The following is a 25,317-nucleotide window of genomic DNA, read 5'->3' as shown; positions in this document are numbered from 1 at the left end:
TCTGTTTTAGTACATTTTCATTTTTTATTTTCAAAATAAAATTATTTTCCTTGGTCACCCTCCAGTATATCTAAGTAAATCCCCTCCCCCACAATACAAACACCACTATGCTATCTTTATGATCGATAGAAAACATACAATATGTTCTTTTTACCGCATAAACCTAACCCCCCCCCCTCAAAACCCCCCACTGTTTACAACTTTAACTCTTACAATTGAAATAATTTTCTTTTCGATAAATTCTTGCTTTCTGTATTGTGATCTTTTCTGTAACTGAATTCCGTCATTTCTTAGGCATTTTGCCACTATGTTTTGAAATAAGGCACCGTACCAGCTTAGAAATAGTTTTGTCACCCCTTTTCCTGCTTTGTTAACATTAGCGGTTAGGTTAAACAATCTAGGTTTTCAATACTTTTTACATAAGTCCGTGTTTGTCTGAAAATAACGGAGAACTAATTGTTTACAACATTAGCGATTGATATTTAGGACATTGGAATTGCATATTCTATGTAAGAGCGAAACAAGTTATTCTCTAAAAATAATTACTAACAATATTTTTATGACATTGCTGAAAAGGGGGAGAGGGGGATTGTTTTTCTCCATCAAATTAAAACACTTTCAGACAATTGCAATAATTAAGCGCAGGCCTACGCAATCTGTATTTGGAGAAGTGAAACGAGTTATTTTCAAATTAAGGTCTAACAATATATTTATGACATTGCTGAAAGGGGGGGAGGGGGCCATGCCTCAATTCTATCGCCATCATTGTAAAGTGAAAAAAAAACTGTTTCTTTGCGTTAGGACTGTAAGAGGGCCGAGGGTTTCTAAGAAAAAGAGATAGCTTTATTATGTGTAGTGGTGCATAGATACCATTTGCATCCAAGATTGTAATTTAGGCCTATAACCTGCTAGGCTAACAATCTTTTTTATTTTAAAAGCCTATAGACGGGAAACATTTAAAAAATTTTCTCAGCAATGTAAAAATAGGGGCATTTCTCGCAAATTTTACCTTTTGCTTTGCTTTTGGCTTAGGGGGCTTCTTAGTGATAAATGTGTTCTACACAATATTATGGTTAGTGGGGGTGGGGATACTAATTTTCCTTCTGTAAAAAAAGGGGGAAATTATTTCGATACTAACTTTTTTCTCTTCTTTAAGGCAAATTGTGAAGAATTTGTGCCCCCACCATCTAAGAGAGCAAGAGAGGGTGAGGCAGCCCCAATGCAGCCTGGCAGAAAGTGAAAGAGAGAGTGGGCGGCTGCTCATAATGCCGCAGCTACACAAGATTTGGAGCTTGCCCACTATCATGCGTCGCCGGGGCCTTCAAGACCTGCCCCACCAACACAAGGTCAGGAGGTCCAACAGGCTTTACCTAGGTCTTCGGACACTCAAATATAGCCGGAATTTGCAAATGAGAGCATTTTTTGTTACTTCACCTATATAAATATCTAAACATAGCCTTTTTTATCGCGCAGTAAAAGTGTCTCAGAGATATTAAAATATTAACCCCCCGCCCCCAACCATTGTTTTAAATTTCTCTGCTCCCCCCTCCCTCAGAGATATCGAAATATAATGTAATTTTTTTATTTTTTGCTTTGTCAAACCACTCTTTTTTTTCTAATCTTTCCAATTTTCTCTGTTCCCCCACCGTAGGCCATAAACTGTTGCTATCTCTTCGCTATCTCACAATAATATTTTTAGCTAATTTCTAGTCAATTACTGATAGAGAGCCTTTTTATCTCAAAATGCTATTTTCGCTAGAATATTATAGTTTTAAGGGACCTTCCAACAATCGATTCATTTCAGCACAGTAAAAGTGTGTCAGAGATATTAAAGGACATTGTTCCCCCTTTTAAATCAGGTCAATTATCGTATACATTGAGCCTGCTGAATTCTCGTAGTGAAGCCGAAAAGGGGCACTATATCCTGGACATAATTTCCTCATAGAAAATTCTTACGTTATAAACACAATTCTCTATCGGAAAGAGACAGTGGCTATCAAGTAAAGACCGCGGTTTTTTCAAAAGCTGATTAGTTTCTACCTTTTCTTCCATCTTTTAGGACTTTTTTTTTGCTTTTTTTTCAACACTGTAAAATTATGTCATAGATTTTAAAAGATGTTTTCCCCCACTCAATTTGAAGGACATAGATTATACCATTTACCTTTTACACATATGGATTCTAATTTGCGTAATATTGTTGACAGCTTTCAACCTTACAACTTGCCAAGATTTTGGGGAGACATTCAATAAGAGTTAACGGTTGCCATTGAATTGTATTTCCCAGAATATCTTGGGAAAGAACAGACGATCTTAAGATAATTAAGCTAATTAGTTCACACCATGTAGTGAATTAGAGAAACGAGATATTTCAGACATTATGTCCTAACAGTATTTTTTTTAGGAATATTTGTAAACAGCCAGAAGTCACGGGGCCCGGGAAGCACCGCGGTCACCATGATAGCCAGAATGCACTGTTGGGCCCGGGTAAGGAAGCGCCACGGGCCAGGAAGCGCTGCGATGGCCCACTGGGACGGGTCGAAGGGGAGCATTAAATAGTGGAAATTGGGAAGGGGGGAGTTGTTTGAACAAATCAAATTGCATTCTATGTCATTTTTAAAATGTATTAAGCTGGAACTTTCAGAATATCGATAGAGTAGGGAATTAAATGCTACTAAGCGTGTTTTCAAGTAATAATTCAATTTTTTTTTTAAGTAGGGGTGATTTAGACACATTGAAAATAAGCTATTTTTCATTTATAGGTTACATTGGTCCCATACTCGCCATCTCCTCCCTGCTCGTCAGTTGGTGAAGGAGAGGACGCACATGTGGAGCTCTCCAACAATTCACTATGGAGTGGTAATTCACTTGAAATACCAGATAATATTGACGAGTTTATAACTGATTTTTTTAATGTAGATTATAGCACAGTTGAGCAGGGGGACTTAACTTTGTTGAGTCAAAACACCTAACAGCTTTTAGATGTTTTTACCCGGGACTTAACAGGGAATCCTCCCCCTCCTCTAGCCCCTGATTCCATACTTCCACTTCAATTGAAGGAAGTGGCTTCCATTACCACAATTATTGAACACTGTGGAGGGGGTGTTGATAATACATACACGGGGGGGGAGGAGGGGGTAATGTCCAATTTACAAATTGTCCCGAATTTCAATTATAAAATGCAATTTTAAATGCAATAGTTGTCTACAATGCGACTTTTGGTGACCCATTTAATTCACTTTTGTGTTGTATTTTTATTTTTGGTCCCGTAGAAATTGTGCATGACTATATATATACACGTTGGGCACTACTGAAGAACCAAATTCACTTCGGGTGAGGGGGGGAGGGATTCGATTAAGGTATGTATTGTCTTAAAGATATGCTATTTCATTGAGGGGACAGCTGAAGTTTAACACAATAATATAAACTACGAGATGCGCGTGATTTATACAAATTTAGAAAATTTTGAGAGTACCTTTTGCGAGTGGATAGGTCATATTATTACGCATCTTGAGAACTATAACGACCATGGGAGCGGCTCTGTAGTTCTTTATGTTGAAAATTTAAGTGTTAATATTTGTAAATTTAAGAAAGATTTTATTTTAAGAGGGGGGGCAGGGTCTGACAGGTCAATAGTTTTAAATTATAATCCAGATTTAGTAGGTTGTCTTGGTGTCAGGCGGATATGTTTTGAAACAGGTCATAAATGTTTCAAGTACGCTTTCCTCATATCAGCATTTCAACCTCTGATATAGGGCTGGTTCAGCAAAATAAAATATAAAAAACATCCGAGGTTATTAATAATGATAATTTTGTTTTTCACCTGTCAAAAGTAACAAATAGATCAATTACCTATGCATTGTCATTATAAACAATTGATGTTACTATTTACATGTTTTAAATCAGCAATAATTTCCAGAATTTGCTTAATTTGTACCTTTTTTGTACTTTCAATGGGTTATGTTATTATTACTACCAGTTTATATAAATAAGATCAAATTATGCTTGTCAGTCTCTACCTAGACGAATTTAGACGATTGGGCTGTACATGGGAAGGAGGGGTCCAATTTCCCTATTGTAGATTTCACTTTTTTAGAGGGAAAATACCCAGTAACGCTAAGATATATTGATATTTTTGAAAGGGCCAATGCCTATTTAAATATCGGCGTTACTGTGGTTCAGTTTGAAACTGAATTTGAAGATGGGGTTCGTTCAAAAAGAAGGGGGTGGTGTTCCCTGTAAGGGGCCCGTCAATTGAATTGGTCAAACACTGGGTTTGGTTGTTGTACACACCACCATCTAGTGACCTTGCCAATTCAATTGGCCATTTTAACCCTATTACAGACATCAGTAGAGTTCTGGGGGGTGGCAGGGATCTAGGGGCACGTTTCTACTGTCCAACATGTCAGTCACAATTCCGTAGCGATGTAATACTGCGGGATCATATGAAGCATTGTAGACGACATGGTTACCAGGCAGTGGAAACAGTTTCAGGGATAGGTCCATTTTACGCTTCAAAAATTTTCCAAACAGCCTCCTCCAGTGCAACAAAATATCTTTGGATTGTGAAGCTAAGCTGGTGGAAGTGAACGATCCTCGATTTCCAAACCGAATCAAAGAACACCAAGCTAATGCAGTGTCCTATGCCCATGCGCAAAGAGACAGTTCTAACACCATGCGGTTGTTAGAAATAGTAGAAACATTGGATGAGAGAGAGTGCGTGATCAAGGCACTGACTAAACTAATTGGCACAGCTAATGGCGCTATTTCTCGTTTGAGAAATACGCATTATCCAATGGTGTTGTCTGCAGAGGATCGCCTCGCGATTAAAAATCAAAAAATATGTTGGGTTTGTAAGGGGGAGTTTGAAGAGAGGGATAAGGGGACTAGAGGGAAAAGAGGGGGGAAGGGGAAAGTCAGAGACCATAATCACTTGTGGCAGGAAATATCCTCTGGGAGTAGTAATTTTAGAGGGGTTAGCGCATCAATCGTGTAACTTAAATGTTAGCCAGCAGTTTTTTATCCCAGTTTTATCCACAATGCGAATTATGATTTAAAATTTATTTTACCGGCACTGGCACGTATGCACAAGGAGGGAGGGGGAGTAGATAGTTCATGGGAAAATAATTCATTTACCTAAAACTTTATTCCCAAATTTGGCCTAGAAGTTGTTGCTTCTCGAGCTGAAATGGCAGGTAGTAAATAATGGGCATGCGTGTTGGAATAAAATCAGGTTTTTAGATTCTTTTAGTTTTTTTCCCAAGGCATTGAGTCAATTGATTCAAGTGCAGAAAAGTGACAATTTTGATAGCTTTTCCTTGCTTAAACAGCACTTTCCAGACAGTGAAATGTATGACCTATTGACCTGTAAAGGTGTATACGCATATGACTATTACTGTTCTGGCGCTCGCTTAAGCGAGGTAAACTACCTCCTATTGAAGCTTTTTACAATTCACTTACCAACAGTGAATGCACAGCCGAGGACTATGAGTTTGCCAAGAAGGTGTGGGCTAAGGGTAATTGTCAAAATGGGCGGGATTATTGTAGACTGTACTTGCCAAGTGACGTTTTAACTCTGTTAGACATAGTCTGTAAGAAAACAGACCGAATCTATTCAGAGTTCGGGCTAGATATGGTTTATTATTTTTCCATACCACATTTGGGGATGGATTTGATTTTAAAAATTATTAGTGAGGAAATAGGCCTAATCACCGATGTAGATCAACACCTTTTTCTAGAGTGTTCAATGAGGGGAGGGTATATTTTTCATGGGGATCGTGTCTTGTCAACCGATCCGAGCGGAAAAACACCGGTGCAAAGTCAAATGCAGTGCTCTTGGTCATGAACTCATTGTACCCCTCGGCAATGTCTCACTACTCTTTGCCGTGTGGGAACTATCAATTGCTTGAGAATCCTTGTGAGTTCCCCGACATCACCACCGTCGAGGACAATGGGCCACACGGATGGTTCTTTGAAATTAACGGGCATATTCCACTTGCGCTTCACGATTCAGTCAGAGATTTTGTTTTTCCCTGTATCAATCGACCCGTGAGCAGGGACTCATTGAGCCCCTACAATCGATCACTGTTCGAGGATATGGGAATGCAGTGAACCCCCTCTAAGCAAAAACTGATTGCTGATTTGGACCCTAAGGAGAATATCGTTGTTCACCATGTGCTTTTGCACTGGATGGTGAACAATGGTTTCAAGATCACCAAAATATATAGGGTCCTGCAGTTTAATCAGAAACCATATTTGAAGACGTTTATCGACACTTTTGTTGATAAATGCTCTAGAGCAAATTCCAAAGTAGAGAAGGAAATGTATAAACTCATTCTAAATTCAGCGTTTGGCAAAATGTGTGAAAGCGTACATAACAGATCTCGCTGCGACGTCGTGACTGACCCTCTAGAGTGTGCACGAATTATTGCAGACCCCAATTTTACATCATTCACGAGCATAGAGGCTGGCATGGTTCTTCTACACAGGAAATAGCGAAATGTGGTACTGAACAAGAATATAGCAGGAGGTAGTTCAGTACTAGAAATTTCCAAAAAGCTCATGTTGTCGTTTTTTTACAATGTGTGCAAGGTGCAATGGCCACGAGAGGGGGAGGTTCAAGTTTACTATGCAGATACAGATTCTCTGCTGCTAAAGGTAAAAACTGAGGATTTATTGGGTGGTCTAGAAAAGGGGGAACACATCAGCTCGCGGATGGATTTCACCAACTGGAATCCGTCCCTCTACCCCGAGTTGGTGAAACGTCAAGCCCCCAACCAACTATTAATGTTAAAATCAGAGACGGGGAGTGATTTGATATCCAGGGGGATGTTCCCGGGTCCTAAAGTTTATTGCGTTGAAACACATAATGGGGATGAAAAGCAGGCGTGTAAAGGGGTGCCTACACATTTTCTACACATTTGTGCCTACACAGACTGTGTAGAAAGTAGCCTAGTGCCGAGAGCACAAGTGTTTGCAATTTGCTCGCACAGTATAGAAATTATACTGTGAGAGTGGAAAAAAATGCAATGTCGTTTATATCCAACATAGTGTATTTGCTCGAGAATGGTGTAAGTGTCCTGCCACATGGCCACTATTGTATTTCAGACCAAGTTGAATGCATAGACTATCGCAATCAACTTGATCTGTATAAATGAACATAACCAACTAATCTAACCAAACTAACCACCACCACCACCAACCTTTCATACATTAACTAACCACCCAACCACTAACCTTTCATAAATTAACTAACCCAATCTAACATTAACCCCAACTAACCCAACCTAACCTGCCGCAGTGACGACAACTATTGTATACAGTTTTTTCAATCGCAGCCCCGGGGGTTGGGGGGTCCCGCCAGCGGCCGGCTCCCGGGGGTGGGAGGTCCCGCCCGTGGCTGGCCTTCGGCCCCGTTGCCCCGGGGGAGGGGGGGGGCGTTACCCCACTTTTAAATTCATAATGTTCAACTGTGCTAGTTCATGTTCCAAGTGTTTTTTACTGTTGTTTTCAAGTGCTGTTGTACAAAAAGTGTGCTACTCTACTAATGTACATAAAGTGTTCTTGCTGGACAAAAAAAAGTGTTTTTAAGACAATAAGTGTTGTACAGATAGTGTTATTGTTGATGGACAAAACGTGTTTTTTTTATGTTCTACATAAAGTGTCATTTGAATGTTGTTCATGTTGAACATATATAGTTTTCATGTTGCAAATAAATGACCATGAAATATTTCTTTTCTTGTTGAACAAGTGTTATTCTTATCGTTGTTGTTGTTATTGTTCTTGTTAAGCAAATAGAGTTTTCATGTTGAATAAACGCGCATGATATATTGTTTTTTTGTTGTTCTTGTTAACCTAGATAGATCGATGGGAAAATTATTGCTACTACTTCTTATACATTGAACACGTATGATTTAAAATTAGTTATATTCCGGCTGTTGTCAACAACAGCAGTAGCATGTATCAATTTAAAACACCCTTCAAATCGTTTCTGTGTGGTCCATCAATGTCGGGGAAAACAACACTTTTAGCTAAAGTAATTCAAAATTGTGAGCAAATTTTTTTGGAAAAACCAATGAAAATTTATTATGGTTATAGTATTTGGCAATAGTCCTACCATCAAATAAAAGCTATTGCCACAACCATCCCAATACAATTCATACGAGGACTTGATGTTTTCAATGATATTGAACCGAACTCGTGGCATATTATTTATGATTTTGCTGTATCCGCCGAACAGATCTCAAAGGACATGCTACAGCTACTTGCTGTTCGCTCTGATCATTAGTAGATGTCCATAAACCAAGTTCTAAACAATCTGCTTCGTCAGATCAAGTGCATGTAAGCCTTTCCTTTGAATTGCAACATCTGTATTATCTATCTATTTGTTTGGGATTCTAGCCCGTTAACAAATATCAATAAACAGATTTACCCAAGCGCCCCAAAATTTCTGCCGTCAGCGTACACTCAAGCGACTAATAATCCCTATGGTTACATTTTGCTGGATCTTAATCAGAGCACGCCTGAGGACATACGTGTAGTCAGCGACATTTCCGACAATGAAATTACAGTATATCTTCCGGTGAACAGTAAAAAAGGCTATTAGTTGACATTATGACACTGAAGAAACTACACGAACAACGACATTTATTTTCCGTTTTAAGCACTTTAAAACCTCCACGCAGGAAGGCCATACTCTAACATGGTGCTGACAATGATTTCATTAATATAATATTTTAACTTTTTTGAAATTTAACTGAGGGCAATTTTCAACTGCCATATGTTTTTATAAAACATAAAAAGAAAAATCGTTCCACTTTAAGCGCCCTTGGCTTGTAAAAAAATGGTAACATATTTTAAAACAAAACATCTCCTTCAAGCAGGTGTTAGCTTTTTCACAATTTTACTGCTGATAATTGCAGAATTTGTAAACAGTTTCTTCTAGGGAAAGAATGGCAGAACCATATAAATTGACACCATTTGAACTTGTCTTCTCGCCCGTCAAACATTTTGAAGATAATCTAAGCAAATAAAATAACGATGGGAAAATTGCCGATGACAAAAACTGCTTTTACTTCAAGATGCATTGCGACGTGTGGACAAACATAGACCTTATCGTGAGAGACCCGCCGTCACAGATCCCTCCAAACAGGAAACATTTCCTCAAGATTCTGCAGCAGCAGTGCAATCAAAGGAGACAGAATTGAATTCAATTGTATCGAAAATTGGAAACCTATTGCCACTCACCTATCGAGAACAGAGTAAAAGAGTATTATCATATCTCATGTTGGAAACTGATGATCATCAAGTTCAAGTCGACAGCACAGGGAAACGAATTATAATTCAGGGAAAAAGTTATAATCTAGTTGACTCAATTTGTGATACGGTAACGAATCGTAAAGGACTTTTATCATTTGACAATAATTTATACACCTTTCTAAATGCATCAAACTTTCCCAAAAGTCTTATTGGCAATAAGCAAATTCTAAAGAAACTAAGAGAATATAGTCCTCCAACAACGCCAACAGCATTTAAAAAAGAAGAAGATTCAATATTTGAAAATACTATCAGTAGCAGCAATGATTTTATAACACCTGTGGCTGCTAGTCGAAAGTGAAGACGAATTGATTCACCCTCCAGTGTGCAAAAGGGGAGTGGACATTACACTACGTATTTGCGTTCAAAATGTAGGAAGTTCTGTAAGGTGTCTATAAAAATATTGGTAAAGCAGGAAGTTTAAGTTCTCCCAAAACGCTTTATAAAGTTGCCTTTGGCAGCACATTAAAAAAAGCAAAAGAGTATCTAAAGAATGAACAAATTTACACACTGCACCTGAATCACAGGCTTCGTGGTAAACAATATCGACAAACTAAAGCCTTTTTCCCTCTGCATATAATGCAAACGGATCTTTTAACTTTATACGCAATTCAACGGCGTCACAATGCACCCAACAAATATATTCTGGTGGCAATCAGTGTCCTTAGTCGCTATGCCTATGCCATTCCATTACGGTCAAAGAGAGGTGTTGAAGATGCTTGGGCCATTGAAAGTATTCTTGAACAGGATTGCTATAGAAAAATTCAATAGGATCTTGGTAGTGAATTTGTTAATCCCCATGTGCAAAAGGTTCTATTGAAATATAATACAACACTTTATCGTAGTCACAGCCCAATAAAGGCTGCATTGGCTGAACGATTAATAAGAACGATTTGTCTATTAATGTCAAGATATTGTACACTGAAAAATACACCTGCTTTTATTCATGATTTATATAAAATCATGCAGATATATAACCACCGACTCCATTGATCTTTGTTCAACCCACACCCTCGTGATGTTCACTTAGGGGAAAAAATATTTGACGTTGTTCTAAAGCAATATTCTAATAACAGCAAAGAAAAAAAAAATGTCCAGAAGAAATTTATTGTTTATGATAGTGTTCCAATTAATCGAACCAACAATATTTTTTAATATAGGAATTATTTATGGAGCACTGAACTTTTTAAAGTGTCCAAAATCCTAGACACCAAGCCCACGACATATCAGACTGCGAGACACTAAAGATGATGTTATTCTCGGCGGTTTTTATGAATATGAACTACAAAAAGTGAGAAACACTAGCGAAATTTATCGAGTTGAAAATATAGTAAACAGGCTTACTCGTAGCGGCAAGAAACAGTTGCATGTTCACTGGCTAGGATACAACTGAGATTTTGATTCATGGGTCAGTGCTGAAGATATTGACAATGCCCAATGATTTCTATGTGACTTTCATGTCCAATGTTTCCGATCCTCTCTACAATGAATTGAATAGAACAAGTGATTTTTGGACAGAACTCTCCCCCACCATCAAATTCGACGACAATAGAAAGTATGAAGTGGCTCTTGTCGACTGTATTCTCAAAAATAGCTACGACATCCTGAGAAAAGATCGTAAATATGAAATAAAAATTAGACCCTATGATTGGCCGCCACCATCCTCAAGTGATCAAGAACAAATTAAAAAGATGAATTGGTTGGATTATACATATATTGAATTACCCTATGAAGAACTCACCTGTATGAATGATTTATGTCATTCTATTCATAAAAGAATTTCCGTCCGTAAATAAAGTGCTTTTTATTTAAACTATTCAAAGGTGGAGGGCACGATCTATATTATTTCACCTAGTGACGACGAAAAGGTTATTCTCAAAGATAGCTTTAAGCATGTTCTTGGCTTTAAGCTCAATACAATCAACGGTAAAAGTGCCGGAAACACTAATTTCATTTTTGCTGACTACCCGTCTGCCTTCTCCACAAACACTTGTATATTTCTCTACGCTTCATTTGTGGAAACATCTCGGGTTGGTAATTCAAATGTTCCCCTCCTACGAGTTCCTGAACAATAAACCAATCAAGAACATATTCATCACTACAATATAAACCATCTTCAGTATATTCCCGTAAACACTTCCTATTTGGAACTCTGTCAGTTAAAATTAAAAACTGAACTGGGTAATCCCCTTGCAATTTGAAAAGGTTTGGCTGTGATTATATGTCATTTCTGGCCTATTGTTCAACAAGATGTCTGATAGAAAAGTGGTAATCACTTGTCTTGATATTGACTGCTATGTTAATACTCTAGGCCCAAGACAACAGGGCAATGGAATGGACTACTACAAAGATCAATCGTCAATGTCTGGCTATGGTCTTGGCAGTTGGTGCTAACCTGTTTCGGTCTTCACCACCGCTGGCCAGAAAATACCTTGTACCGGCTGCGACAGATTTTGCATCCTCTACACTATACGATTGGGGCTCTTGCAAGGATTTAAAAAAAAGTGCTACGGAAAATCTTAGGTCCAGTGCGCGAACCCTTGGCGAGAGATTCAAACAAAATGGTAAAGGCTTAAAAAGGTCGAGAAACAATGCATCATTCATCAGTCTCCACTCAGGTCGGAAACGAAAGACATCACCACTATCGAAAAAAGAAGGAAAAAGCCGACACGTACTGTAAACAGAAGAAGAAGCCACAGAAAGAAAATTGTTAGATCGAAACTAGATTTGTTCTCTTAAGATGTCCTACCTACCGCATAAGGATTCTCAACCTTCAATCACCTCCTCATTGAATCTATTCAATGCTGAAAATGTTGATGTGAGTGCCAAGCATGGATACTATGAACATTTTTATCCTCAACAACCCCTCTCCGATAATATCCACTTTCAAATTTATTCCAATGAAGACTACTTTATGGACATGTCTTCGACATTTATAGATTTACAAATGAAATTCCGGAAATCCGATAATACAATGCCAATTCGGGCCGATGGAATATCCTATGAAAATTGTATATTACATAATCTATTTCGTCAAATTAGTGTCTACATCAATGGCACGCTGGTGAGCACAAGCAATAATCTCTCAAATTATACAAGCTATATGCAATTCATGCTGATGACACCCAAGTCATACAAGGATTTGAGAGGCACCTCCAATGGATATGAATATATTACTAATACTGATAGTACAGATGCACTTAAAAATGCCACAACTAGTGAATTACATCTAGTTGGAAAAATATATCATGAAATATTTAATATACCCCAATGGCTACCGCCCAATGTTAAAGTGGATATAAAACTGACGCTTGCACCATCTAATTTCATTTTTTGAAAAGAACTTGCTGTCAATCCTGATGTAAGTCTCTCTCTCACCTCGGCAATACTTCATGTACGCAAACAGCAGGTTATGAGTTCTGTTGATTTGGCAGTGGAAAAACTGAGAGCCAATGGAAATAATATTAAACTACTTGTTCCTCATACAATCACCAATCAACATCATATTGCAATAGGATCACGCACCTTCACCGACTCATGCTTTATCAATGGCGAAATTCCGTCAAAACTCGCTTTGGCATTTGTAAAAAGCGCTAGTGCAATAGGATCGTGGACTGAATGCCCACATAAATTCGAGATGTTTGGAATTTCATCACTTGTGTGCAAAGTAAACGGTATCCCACTCTAAAATCTATCTTTTGATAAATCATATAGACATTTGTACGAGTTGACCATGCAAACCCTAGATCATGACTCGCAACTAAGTGAAAGGGATATAACTAAGGATATGTTTGCGAACAAAAAGGTCGGCTTTATTTTAGATTTTTCTTACTTGTAGATATGAGTATCGTGCATGATAGAAGTGTACGTTTAGAGTGTACATATGAAAAATTTGAAACCGAGGACTTTGAACTAATTTCACTAAAGCAGTATGAAAGCCATTGGGAAAGCACTCCTGAAGGCAGTGTTCTATTAGACTTGGCACCATGAACACCAGTCAAATAATCAATGTATTTAATATGGATCCATACATGTCCCAGTACAAATCCTATTGTCTGCCCTCGGACTATCTTGGAAAAGTTCAATGTGCGAACAAAAGCTTAATTATTGTTAATAGCAGTCCGTCGACTGTGCTGACGGGTCATTGGCTGTGCATCTTACAGACAATGAAAACGATTGAACTTTTTGATCCTCTTGGTCTACCCTATAAATTCTACACACCCCAAATCAGCACCTGTATTGAGAGCAGTGGGAAAACTATTATTGAAAATCGGAAGAGGGTGCAGGATCTAACGACTAAAAGCTGTGGCTTTCATGCACTACTATATTTTGTGTTCCAATGTCGCGGCTATACTTACAAGCAGTTTCTCCACATTTATGGTGATAATCCACGTCTGAACGACTTTCTAGTGGAAAATATCCTCTCAGACCTATATAATATTGATTTCAGTGCCCTAAGAGTAAAGTGCTTAAAAAATGTTTGTGAATTTGTTTATTAATAAAATGCATATATATATACAACAATGTCTTTAAATCTTCCCTTTAGATTTCTTCTTCTTCGGTGTACAGGCAACTGTCGTGAACCACTAATGCCGGTAAATCATTTGGATTCACTGTATATTGATCTTGATTGACTGCAAAGTCAGGGTCACATTTTATACAGTACAATGTAACTTCACTCTTGTCATATCTCTTTGTATAGTCAATGACACTATTTGTATTCATATTATGAAATTCACGAGTTTCAATCTGTCTATTTGAAGCAATATCACATACAGTGTTTTCAAATGGTGAATCACATTCGGTAACTGCCAAATTAAAATCACTTGGTTTATTGTCATAGTAGGCAGTGTCGTCAAAACGATGACGTAGAAACCAAATTGTCTTGTTACCCTAATAGTTGAATCGTAGACCTGACTCCTCCTCCCAGAATAATTTAAATCCACGACGATACCAATCTCGTAGAAATAAACTAAAATCACGTTTGGGATTCTTTCCAATCATAGCGGGGTAAGTATTCTCCCACTGATCACATTTATCATAGTGACAATTGGAGCACAGGTGTCCTCTAGGGTGAGAGTCACAAATCTCTTCAAGACATGAATTACATCCTTTAATTTGTACTTCATAGCCTCTATGTAATTTACAAGGATTACATAATTTACACTTTTCACTACTGTCATCAGTAGTTGTGCGATTCTCACATTGCGTTAAACTAACACTAGTGTACATGCACAATTGGCTTGCAAATGACATTTTTTGGTTTCCGAAATCAAGTCTATTAGAGAGAAAATGAAACTAGTCTTCGTTCAATGAACTCTAGAAGAGGACGTGGAAGTAGAGAAACAGTATGAAGTCATCTCTATTTAAGGAGGAGCAATCTACACCGAATTAATTGGTAAGTTTTTAAAAAATATATCCACGATATTTTTTTGCTTTGTTCCATTTAATATATCACAAGATTGACTATAAATACTTGAGTCACATTTTAAAAGTTTCATACAATAGCCCAATGGAGGAGAATCACTCCTCATTATATTTTCAAGTGTTTCCAGAGAGAATAACCTGCGTTTAAGAAATAACTCAAGAAAACCATCATCTAAAGTCAAATGTTTTTTCATAATCACTAGATTTGATCTAATTCTCTCTTTCTTAAATTTATTCATTTTTCAGTCCTTTTACTCTGACTGTTGACTCAAGACTGACCCTGATTCGTTAGCCCTAACCTGACCAGAAAAGTAAAGGAACATTTTCGATTTCGAAACAATTTTATTGAATAATTACAACAACAATAATACTAAGCATGTACAATTAGCGATACAGTTTATTGTCTTCGATATGTTTCACTAATGCACACTTAAAGCACATTGAAGTCTATTCACATGTGCTATATCAACTTTGGCAGCGAAACATAATTGATCCTCCATTTTAAATTTGCTCAAGGATATCACATATCTTGCATATACTTCATCCCATTCCAGACAAAGCCGTGATCCTCTCGTGATTTCCACCGCAATGTTTGGTGCTCTTGCATTACTGCCATCAACTCCACTATCAACTTCTAATAAGGCAAACAGTCCACTCGCCGTTATCAACACACAAATATATCCAACTGTATAAAGTCAAACTGTTCTTCTTCTCACTCCTTGAATTCTTTTCTCAGAATAATAGAAACTCTAACAAAAAACCTTTCCTCACATTCTCTGCGATCCTCCGCCGCTAATATGTAAGCGAGCCACTGATTGGTCTAGAAGGAGATATAACCAGCCTTCTGATTGGTCTAGAAGGAGATACGTGACCCTGTTTCCTATTCCTGGATCTTAACATTCGCCCCTAGCGTGCACTTGGCCAAACAACAACAACAATGAAATCGACCTGGTAAATTTAGTTCCCAATCGATTACGCAATCATTCTCCCTGGGGATTCCATGCCCATATTTGGTGTACTCGGGGGACTGACAGCACAGGTGTTCTCCCTAGGGACTCTATGCCCATATTTGGTGTTCTCGTGGGACTGGCACCCCCTTTTCTACCAACAATCCTAAAATGTTTTATTTTTATTCTGTAAAAAGTGTCCTTATTTGGTTGTAGACAATCCTAAAATGTTTTATTATTTTCAAAAAGTGTCTTTAATGAATTTGCTTTTACTTTACCAAAACTCCTATATTGTTTTATGTTTTCAGTTTTCAGTAAAGCACTAGTTTTCTATAATCATACTAACAAAGGGAAATATTATCAGTTGGCATTTTTGTACTAGTTTTATCAATATATGCTTGATAGAATGAGCAGTAATAATTTTTTTGCGTTTTATGTTTCAGCTTCGCTTTTTAATTCCCTCAGAAAAACTTTGTTTTTATAAATTAATCTAGAGTCAGCACCGCCATCACTAAAACTATGTAAATTACCCAATGTTAACATACAGGTTTTAGTAGAAAAGGCTGCCACGTTTGGCCTTGGGTGTCCAATCCACTAGGAATTCTTAAGGATTGATCGCTAGGCCAAGATTCTCGAAGTTTCTCAAGGGTTTGTGCCGGAAGCAATACAGATACATGAGCAAATCAAAGACGTTGAGTGTTGAAATTACCTTCAATTATCTCAGAATTTTTAGGGATATTAATAATTTAGGGATATTAATTTTTAGGGATATAAATTTTTAGGGATTTTAGTCACTGTATATGTGACCGAAATATCTGGTATTTTTGTGAATTTCTATCACTGTTATCATCATCACTGTCTATTAAAAGGATTTTATCCCTATTTGAACTTTTATTTATTAACCTGAAACTTTCAGTGAGTCTAAAGAGAGAATCAAGTAAAATACAAATAATGGCTTGGGGAGGGGACAGGGGTAAATCAAAAGGTTTTATGTATCCACATCATCAAAATGACCTATCTGCAATATCTTTGGATCACCTTAGGGGTAATAGTAGAAACTTTCAAACAGTGCTAGGGAAAAGAAAGGGGAGGATGGTACTCAGTGCAGAGGGAGGGAAGAGGTGACGAACAATTTTGGCCTCTGATCCACCAAAACCCTTTGGCACTGCAAGCTCCTGTGGGGCTTACAATCTATTCATTGTTTAGCAGCAAGGGAAATCAAAAGACACTAACGGTGTATTTGCAATATCTCAGGAACGACTAGGGGTATCAAAATGACCCTTTCAGAGAGTTTTGGTGGACCAGGATGAAATTTGATTTGGAATTTTGATTTGGAGGGAAAGAGTAGATCTAAACCAAAAGACCAAAATGTACGTCCCAGTTATCAAAAACCATATCTGCAATATCTTGAGAACGGCTCGGGGGATGGGTTTGAAACTTTCAGATAGAATTAAAGACGAAAAGAGGAGAGGCAAGGGGGCTTCAAATTTTGTGTTTTAGGGGGATATACTGAATATGATTGTCTCCAGTCAACCAAATCATTTCTGAGGAGGTGATGTTGGGTAACGAGAGGATTGATTAAGTGGATAGTTTCACTTAGCTGGATATTATTATTAGTAAAGATGGCAGATGCAGCGAATATGTTAAAAGTAGAGTATCCAAGGCACATGGTGTTTGTTCACAGTTGAAAAATGTTTGGAAGAAATGGAAGATAAGTCTGCGAGCCAAGATTAGAATACTGGAAATTATAGTGTTGACAGCGGTCAAGGAGGGTTCTGAAATATGGGTGCCTCGAAACGGAGGACGGATTTGTTAGATGTTTTCCAGAGGAAATGTCTATGAATTTTTTTGTTTTTTTTGTATAAGTCTGACTGACCGTATTTCAAACAGTAAGCTGCATGAATAATGCGGTAAAATAAATGTTGAGATGGCTAGGACGCGCTCCGCTGATGAACGATGATAGGTCGACAAAGATTGTCCTTTTCGCCCAACCCTCTAGGGTTGGGCGAAACGAGAATCAGGTCTTTTCTTAATAGGGCGGGAGAGGTCCTAAGGAAGGATTTAGGGGAAATTAGAGCTTCTTGAGAGGATGTAAAGATGGAAGTTTGGAATAAAATGGGAGGGAGGAGGAGCCTGCGTAGTTGTGTTAGCCCTAGGTGGATTGGTGCTGTAGTCAGTTGTTAGTAGTATTAATCATAGTTCCTCCAATGCAAATTCTGTTATTTGTGATAGGAAACTATCCTGCACGATGGATTCTCCGTTCTCAGCTTAAATTTGCCTTAAAATTTTGAGAACTTTTGCAGTTCCTAGAAAACATAATTTAATTTAAATATTAGTATTGGAATTCACTCAAATATTAGCCGAGAGGCGAACCAGGGAATCTTCAAGGAGGACATTAATTTTCTGGTTAGCTTTGGTGCTCAGCATCATTTGTCTGGATTGCCAACCAAAAGAAAGAAATAATCTTCTAGTGTTGGATAATATCAAAGACTGTAATGCTAGAAAAAGAAGAAGAAGAAGAAGGTATTAACATGGTTTCGTTTTGGTATCGGTTCAATTTGGCTCAGGGAGGGAGTTTAATTCGGGACAGGTGTTGTGCAGCCATTGTATAACCAATGATTTTCTAAAATTTATTATTCGAAAAAAGGATTCTAAATCCTGAACTAATATCACCAAACTAACACAAATGCATAATGATGATCCTTGCTTCAAGTTTAATTCCTTCGACATATTTCTATCTTTTGAGGGAGGGGGTAAGGGTTGAAGATCCATGACCCTTCTTGGATTTAAGCTACTGTAACAAGTCTAGGGTGCAAGGTAAAAGGGGTAACTTTCCATTGGTCAAGTTAATATCATGTTTTGGAACAAGCACCGTTGAAAGAGGGGAATTGGGAGGGGGAAGAAATACGTACTGAGCTATAAATGGGAAAAAGTTAACTTTATTTCAATACTAGTATCTTTTTCACCTTTTACTTTGGTATTATAAAGGCAAATACCTATTGGAGGGTCTTGGTAGAACATCAGGTGTGTCAATCCACGAACATGTAGGGGGGGCGACATATTTTTCAATATCTCTTGGGAGCATTTGTGTTGTTGTTTTTATTTTGTTTTTGAATTAAATTATTTTTAAAAACTCAGGGGGGACGAGGGGGCATCTACAGGTGTATTCTCCCCGTAGCACCTATTTTAATGCATCCTTCATTCCAAAAAAAAAAAATGCATATGTATGGAGAATTACATCAATGCTCATGGCGAATTCGTTAAAAATCTTTGTGCCGAATCTGACTCAATGACTGTTTGAAGGCTGATTCCGATAAAAGGTAGATCCCAAAAATAACATAAAAGAATAGTGTCTCTTTTTTTCAAGAATAAACATATCAAACTAGATACAAGATATATTCAAAAGCTCCATCTGGCTTCCCTTCAAAACTAATCATTGCTTACGTTCAGTATTATTCATCATTTTCATGTTCTTCTGCACTAAATTATGCCTGGTCCTCATCTGGCTCAGCAATCATACATGACATTGACGGAAGTTTAATTTTCCAAACTTGGAACTTCACAGAATGAAACGCCACCCCTGGGACTGTCCCACTTTCACGGCTCTCGTGATGAAGGCTTATTTTGCATTCAGTTTTATCGAGTGATAAATTTCATCTAAATCTCCTCACCTAACAGTTTTTTGTATGATGGAAATGGTGTAATCACAGCCTTTGCAATTAACTTACAAATAGATTATTCATGACCTGTATAAACGAGGGAAAAGTACTTTGTTTGGGAAAATGTAGCATAAGGGAAAAACTGAAAAACTTTATTTGAGAAGAGAAAGTACGAATTTTTGCATGTTTTATTAACTTTAAGCAGAAGAAAAATAAAGTTCAAAATGGGTTTAAGTGCACGTTAGAGTATTACAAAAAACATAAAATATAAGAAATTTCTAATGAACATTCTAAAGTTCTCTAGAAAATCTTAAAATCAGTAAAGCCATTGGCCATAATATAAGTGGCCAAGGTATTGAAATGTGATTATTAGGCAGTGGCGGATCCAGGGGAGGGGCGAGGGGGCGTGCGCCCCCAAACATAGTCTAAAGTAGTGTAATTTACTTAATTAACGCAAGTTGTCGTTAATCGTTAATTAAACTTGCTCCTAACGCAAGTTTATCGTATCAACCTATTTTGCCCCCCCCCCCGTAACAAAAATCCTGGATCCGCCCCTGTTGTTAGGATGGTCATTCAGAAGGCAAAAATTTGACCATAAATTACGTTAGAAAGGTTAATAAATTTAAAGGATATTGTTTTAGGGGGAGTGGCAGGTAACGCCGGGCGATTTAGGATTTCGCGTATGTGGGATAATTCCAAAGGAGAATGTTTTTCCTATAAGTTGAGTTAGTCATGTGACAAAGTTTTTAAACAAAGGAAGATTGTATTTATAAAGGGGTTAAAAACACTTAAGGAAAATATCAATACGCTACTTTAATTAAGTTTCAAAATACAGTTTCTTCCCATAAAAGGTAAAAAGTGAATTTTATGGTTAAAAAGAGCAAAAGTTAGCTTATGTAAAATGTCAAACTCAAAACGAGCAACAATTACGAGTAAGGAAGGAATGAAACCAAAAATTAGCATAAACTACAATGCTGAATAGAGCCTAAGACGACCTTAAATAAACATGAATTGCTGCAAATAAGACCACCCTTAATAATTGCAAATAAGTATTGCCACCCTTAAATTCGCCAAAAGATTAGATTGTCAGTTGTGCATTATTGAAAACTAAAAAGATAGACGAAGTTCAAGCTTTTGTTTAGCCAAATATTTTTTCTATAGATTTGAAAGGAAGGGATATAAAACGAAGAAAATAGTGGCAAAAATATTTTTTTGAAACAGTAAAAGTAAGTCCTTTGTAACAAATATTCTATATAAGAAATGTATGCTAAAAATAAGTGTGTTGTTGTTACCCCTCAAACACTTCGAAATGCTTGATTTCTCTTTGGTCTTTTTTGAAAACTACATAAATAGCTTGATTTAGCCATTGATATGTCATACATTTGAAAGAAATGGATTTAAAAGGAAGATATTACTGATGAAAATTGGTATTAGAATGTAGATGCTAGACTAATAAAACTAAATTGATGGTTAAAAACATAATTTCTAAAATATTTTGAGAAACGATTCTAAATATTTCAAAAAAATTCTTTAACACCCTTTAAAAAAAGAGTTCGGTACTTGTATGATACACCCCCTGCCTGATATTCTTCATCTATTTAGAACCTTAGATTTTCCCTAATTTTTGGATTTTGATATTTCCCATAATTTTGTTAATAGAGCGTTATATATTCATCATATTTTGATCACAAAATCCCAAAATATGGAAAATCCAAGGTTCTAATTAGATGAAGAATATTAAGTAGGGGTATATCATACAAGTACCAAGAGTTCCTACCAATTTTTGTAGTATTAATTTTTTAATGTTGTAATGAAAAAAGCTCAACTGTACACTAAAATAAAATTTACTTTCACTAAAGCACAGATGACACTTTTGACTCTTGGCTTTGATTCGGGGGCTTTGAAGTGTGCTAAAATAACTTTTCTTCCCGGTAATTTACTGTCATTTTAATCTTGGGTTCATCGTAATTGTAATTTTTGTTTATTTGTTTAATTCTTTAAACTAATCTGACCGTTATGGTAATATTATGTTTGTATTTTATGTTTGTAATTATGTTCAAAATTAAGAGTCCAAGGATTTTACTCAGGACCTTCCAATCACATAGTTTTAAACTTATGACTGTGATCTGGATAAAGTGTGACGTGTCCACCGTTTGTTAAAATATATACTTAATGTGCAGGGTTGCCACTTGCAGCACGAGAGTGCTATTTTAGCATTATTATTGTAAATTTTCGACTATAGCGCCAAATATCACTATATAGAACGCACATTTGGGCAATTGTAGCACTTTAGCAACTGACTGTGGTGACAACCCTGTTAGCTTGTTTCAACTTTAAATATCTATAGCGTATTTAGCCTCAGATTTGTATTGGCGAGCTGAGATACTCGTAGGTACTACTTTTGTGAAAAAATGGGTGGGGGAGTGTGGGTAGAGGCCAAACCTTCTAAGTTTATTAACACAGGATGAAAGTTCTTGTGTAACCCTGATTTCAGCGAAATAAAAAGTTATTTTTTCTGTGTAATCAAAAAATTTTTTCAGGCTTTTTAATGGTTTCTTGGCCCCATCGATTGATAAATTAAATGATATGACGACCGGGCAAGCAAGATTTTCCCAGTTATCCTGCTAATTTTAAGCATATTGAAGCTCTCTTGGGCATATTATAGCAAATATATCTGATGAAATACTATTATATTCAAAGCAGTAAAGACCCTTGAATCAGGCACATGCACAGGAACTTCCTGGGCTTGTCAATGCCAAAAAAATGGTACTTTTCAGTTAGCTGGTACCCACGTGACAAGTCAAGTTTGGTTAATGCTAATGAAATAAAACAAAATATGGTGAAAATATAATAGTTGAGAAACAAATTTGGGCTATATATTTGGACAAAAGGGGGGGACAAAGCATAGCATATATTAAATATGTAACCTAACCTAGGTACCTTTTTTCCCCTTAAACCCCCCAAAAACGATAGTTTAAATGTTGTAAACACAATGGCAAACAACGGTTTGCGATCCAATTCTCTATTGACAGATACCCGTTTGACTAGTTTCCTTTAACATCTTCCCTATACAATATATCGCGTGGGTACCAGCTAATTGAAAAGTACCAAAAAATGATTTCATTTGACAATTTGAATAAGAAGCGCCCAGAAATGTAGGATTTCGGGGAGAGCATCCCCACGCCTACGCCGCTGCAAGCAAAGAGTCTCTCAAATACGATTAGAAACGTCTCTAAAATCCATCTAATTCAGATATTCAAGCTAGATAAAAAATAATAAACAAAGAATTTTGACAGTACTTTTTTCAAATTTAAGTTTTTCTTCAAGTTTTATCAAACACTATTCAGATAGCCTAGCCCAGCCGTTTAATTCAGTGGCAGCCACTTAATTGAGATGTTAAGCTAGATAAAAAATAAAAATAGACAACCAACATTGGTACCGTTTTTCTCAAGCAAAGGATTGTACTTATAAACCTGACTTTCCTAGGAAGGCTAAATGTAAAATTTTCCTTCTTCAAGCTTTATCAAACGTTAAACTAATATGGATTTTTTGGCAGACCATGTTCGTTACATTAAACAAAGTGTTTCCGGATTTAGTCTATTAGTATCCTCTTAAAATGTCCGATAAAAAACAAATAGGTTAAAACACACCTTTCTAACCGCAGTCGCACGGGCCCTAGCCATCTAATGGGAATCATTTTTCTTAAAGTAAGGACCTATCAACCATACTTTTAAGTCTCCCATCAGTTTTCCTGATGGATTTCAAGTGCAAAAGGCGCCTCTGGTTTGCCGAGTTTCCGCTTGTTAGAAAGATGCTTAGAATTAAATTTATTGGTTGTGGAAAGTAGGCGAATAACGCACATGTCAATAGCAAATGTAGACTTAGTGCTTGAAGGAAAATACATGGGCGTTAAAGGATGAACATTAGGCAGTTTTATATAGCGCATTAATTTTAATACTTAGTTTTAACAAAAGGGAAATCACAGAAGATATACGAAATAAGCAAAGAAAAAATTAAAAATTCAACAATAATGCAATAAACAGACAGGAAAGTTTAGATAAATTTACACAAAGGCACAAAAAGGGAAGAAAAGCATAAAAAACATAAAAAGGAATAATTTGGGATATTAATAACAATTCGGGAAAAAAACTGAGACAATGAAGGTTAGAAAATTGGGCAAAGGACATTAAATATAAATCAACTAAAAACTTAAAGAAAACAAAATATAAAAAATCCAAAAGGAAACAAGAAGAGAATGATACAGGAGACTTAAGAAAAAATCAAATCAAAATACTTCGACATTATAAAAAGATAGACTAGGGATAATTTAAGTGAGAAAAAAGTGACAGCGGAAGAACATGAGAAGCAGGAAGGGATCAAAGAGAATGTTACAGAAAGCAAAATTAGGGGGGAAATGCAAACTAATGAAACATAGAGGATGGGGGAGGGGGGTAGTAGTAATTCAAAAATAGAGGACAATTCAAAGATAATAAATATCAGTGAAGAATAAAATGAAATAAGCAACTTGACTTGCCTTATCCTATAGTCTTGTTTAGCCATTATCTCAAGTCCTGTTGTTCCCTTTTCGCTAAATAACTGATACATATGCATAGCCTCGCTAAATGTATGATATTTATGCAGAGCCTTTGATTTATCAATAATTGTGTCTCATATTAAGTTGTACAAACTGTCGCACAAGCATTACCCAAGACGTTACGTTATGTATTTCTTAGAAAAAACTTTGTCCGTAATTTAGGCAGTGCCATGTAGACTCAAGCCCAACCTAGAATTTTATGATGCGTAAAATTAAGTTACATTACGTAAAACTCAATATAGTGGCAACAAAATGAAATTTCTGGATGAACAATTAATAAGTTTTGAAAATAAATTACAAAAGTTTTCCTACAAAGCCTTTCACACTTGATCAGAGCTTGATCTTCATTCTATATTATTATTTTTAAATAGATTGCTTATGATGATTATGGTGATTAGACAATGCCTAAGACGCTGAATTTTTAAATTAGTTTAGTGTGAAAGGATCGTTTAATTAAAATATGAAAGATTATACTTAAGGTAGCGTAAATTAACCCCTTAGCCAGTGGTGGTTCTGACCTCTTGTGCCCGAAGCTAAATCTTGATTAGCCCCCCCCCCTTCCCCTCTCTCCCGAAAATTAGCATGCAAAATTTTTAATAAAATTTGTATGTATTAAAAAAATTTGAATACAAAATAGCCCAAAAAAAATAAATCAATTAAATTCAAGCTACTTACTTTTATTTTTGGGGAATGGTGATGAAGATATGCGAAAAAGGAAAATTTCGGATTCAACTTGGTTATACTTGCTGTCAACTGCACCCTTTACTTTATTTTAATAGAATTTAAAAGCTACAAAATGATTGTAACCGTCAGATTATTTATTTGAAATTTTGCACCCATAAAATTTGGGCACCCGACGCAAGTGCCCCCTTTATCTCCCCTCTAAAACTACATCTGCCCTTAGCATAGTGTGAAAACCGCTTATCTGGAATAGAAGTATCTGCGTCAGTGTTTTTACTATATTCCCAGCCTAATTATTCAAGTCTATGAGTAATTTTGGGGTTTCAGAGTATTTTCAAATTGGGCTAAAAAGCAAGAGGACAGTAGCATAAATTATTCAGAAGGTTAAAGTCTATAAATATTTTCAAGAAGGGTGGGGGGTGGTTGACAGAAAATAGAGAATGAAGATGAACATCTTTTCTGAGAAAACGAGTTTCTATTATTTTATTATGTCTTTGGTTCTTCACGGGGGAGTGAAGGCGGAAACCCACTCTAAGCGTTCCCCTTCCAGTGTACTGATAAAGAATATAATCTCATAACGCGCGAAAAGTGAAATCATCTAATTTGTAATGCAAAATTTTGTAGTTGAAATTTAAGGTTTTTTTATTCGTCATACCAATGCACATCTACTTTATCCCTGTTTCTGTATTATATGGAC

The sequence above is a fragment of the Artemia sp. Qi Xiang Cuo genome, chromosome 13 (assembly GCF_049724085.1).
Source record: "Artemia sp. Qi Xiang Cuo chromosome 13, ASM4972408v1, whole genome shotgun sequence".
In the NCBI taxonomy this organism is placed as follows: Eukaryota; Metazoa; Arthropoda; class Branchiopoda; order Anostraca; family Artemiidae; genus Artemia; species Artemia sp. Qi Xiang Cuo.
This window is presented reverse-complemented; position numbering follows the sequence as displayed.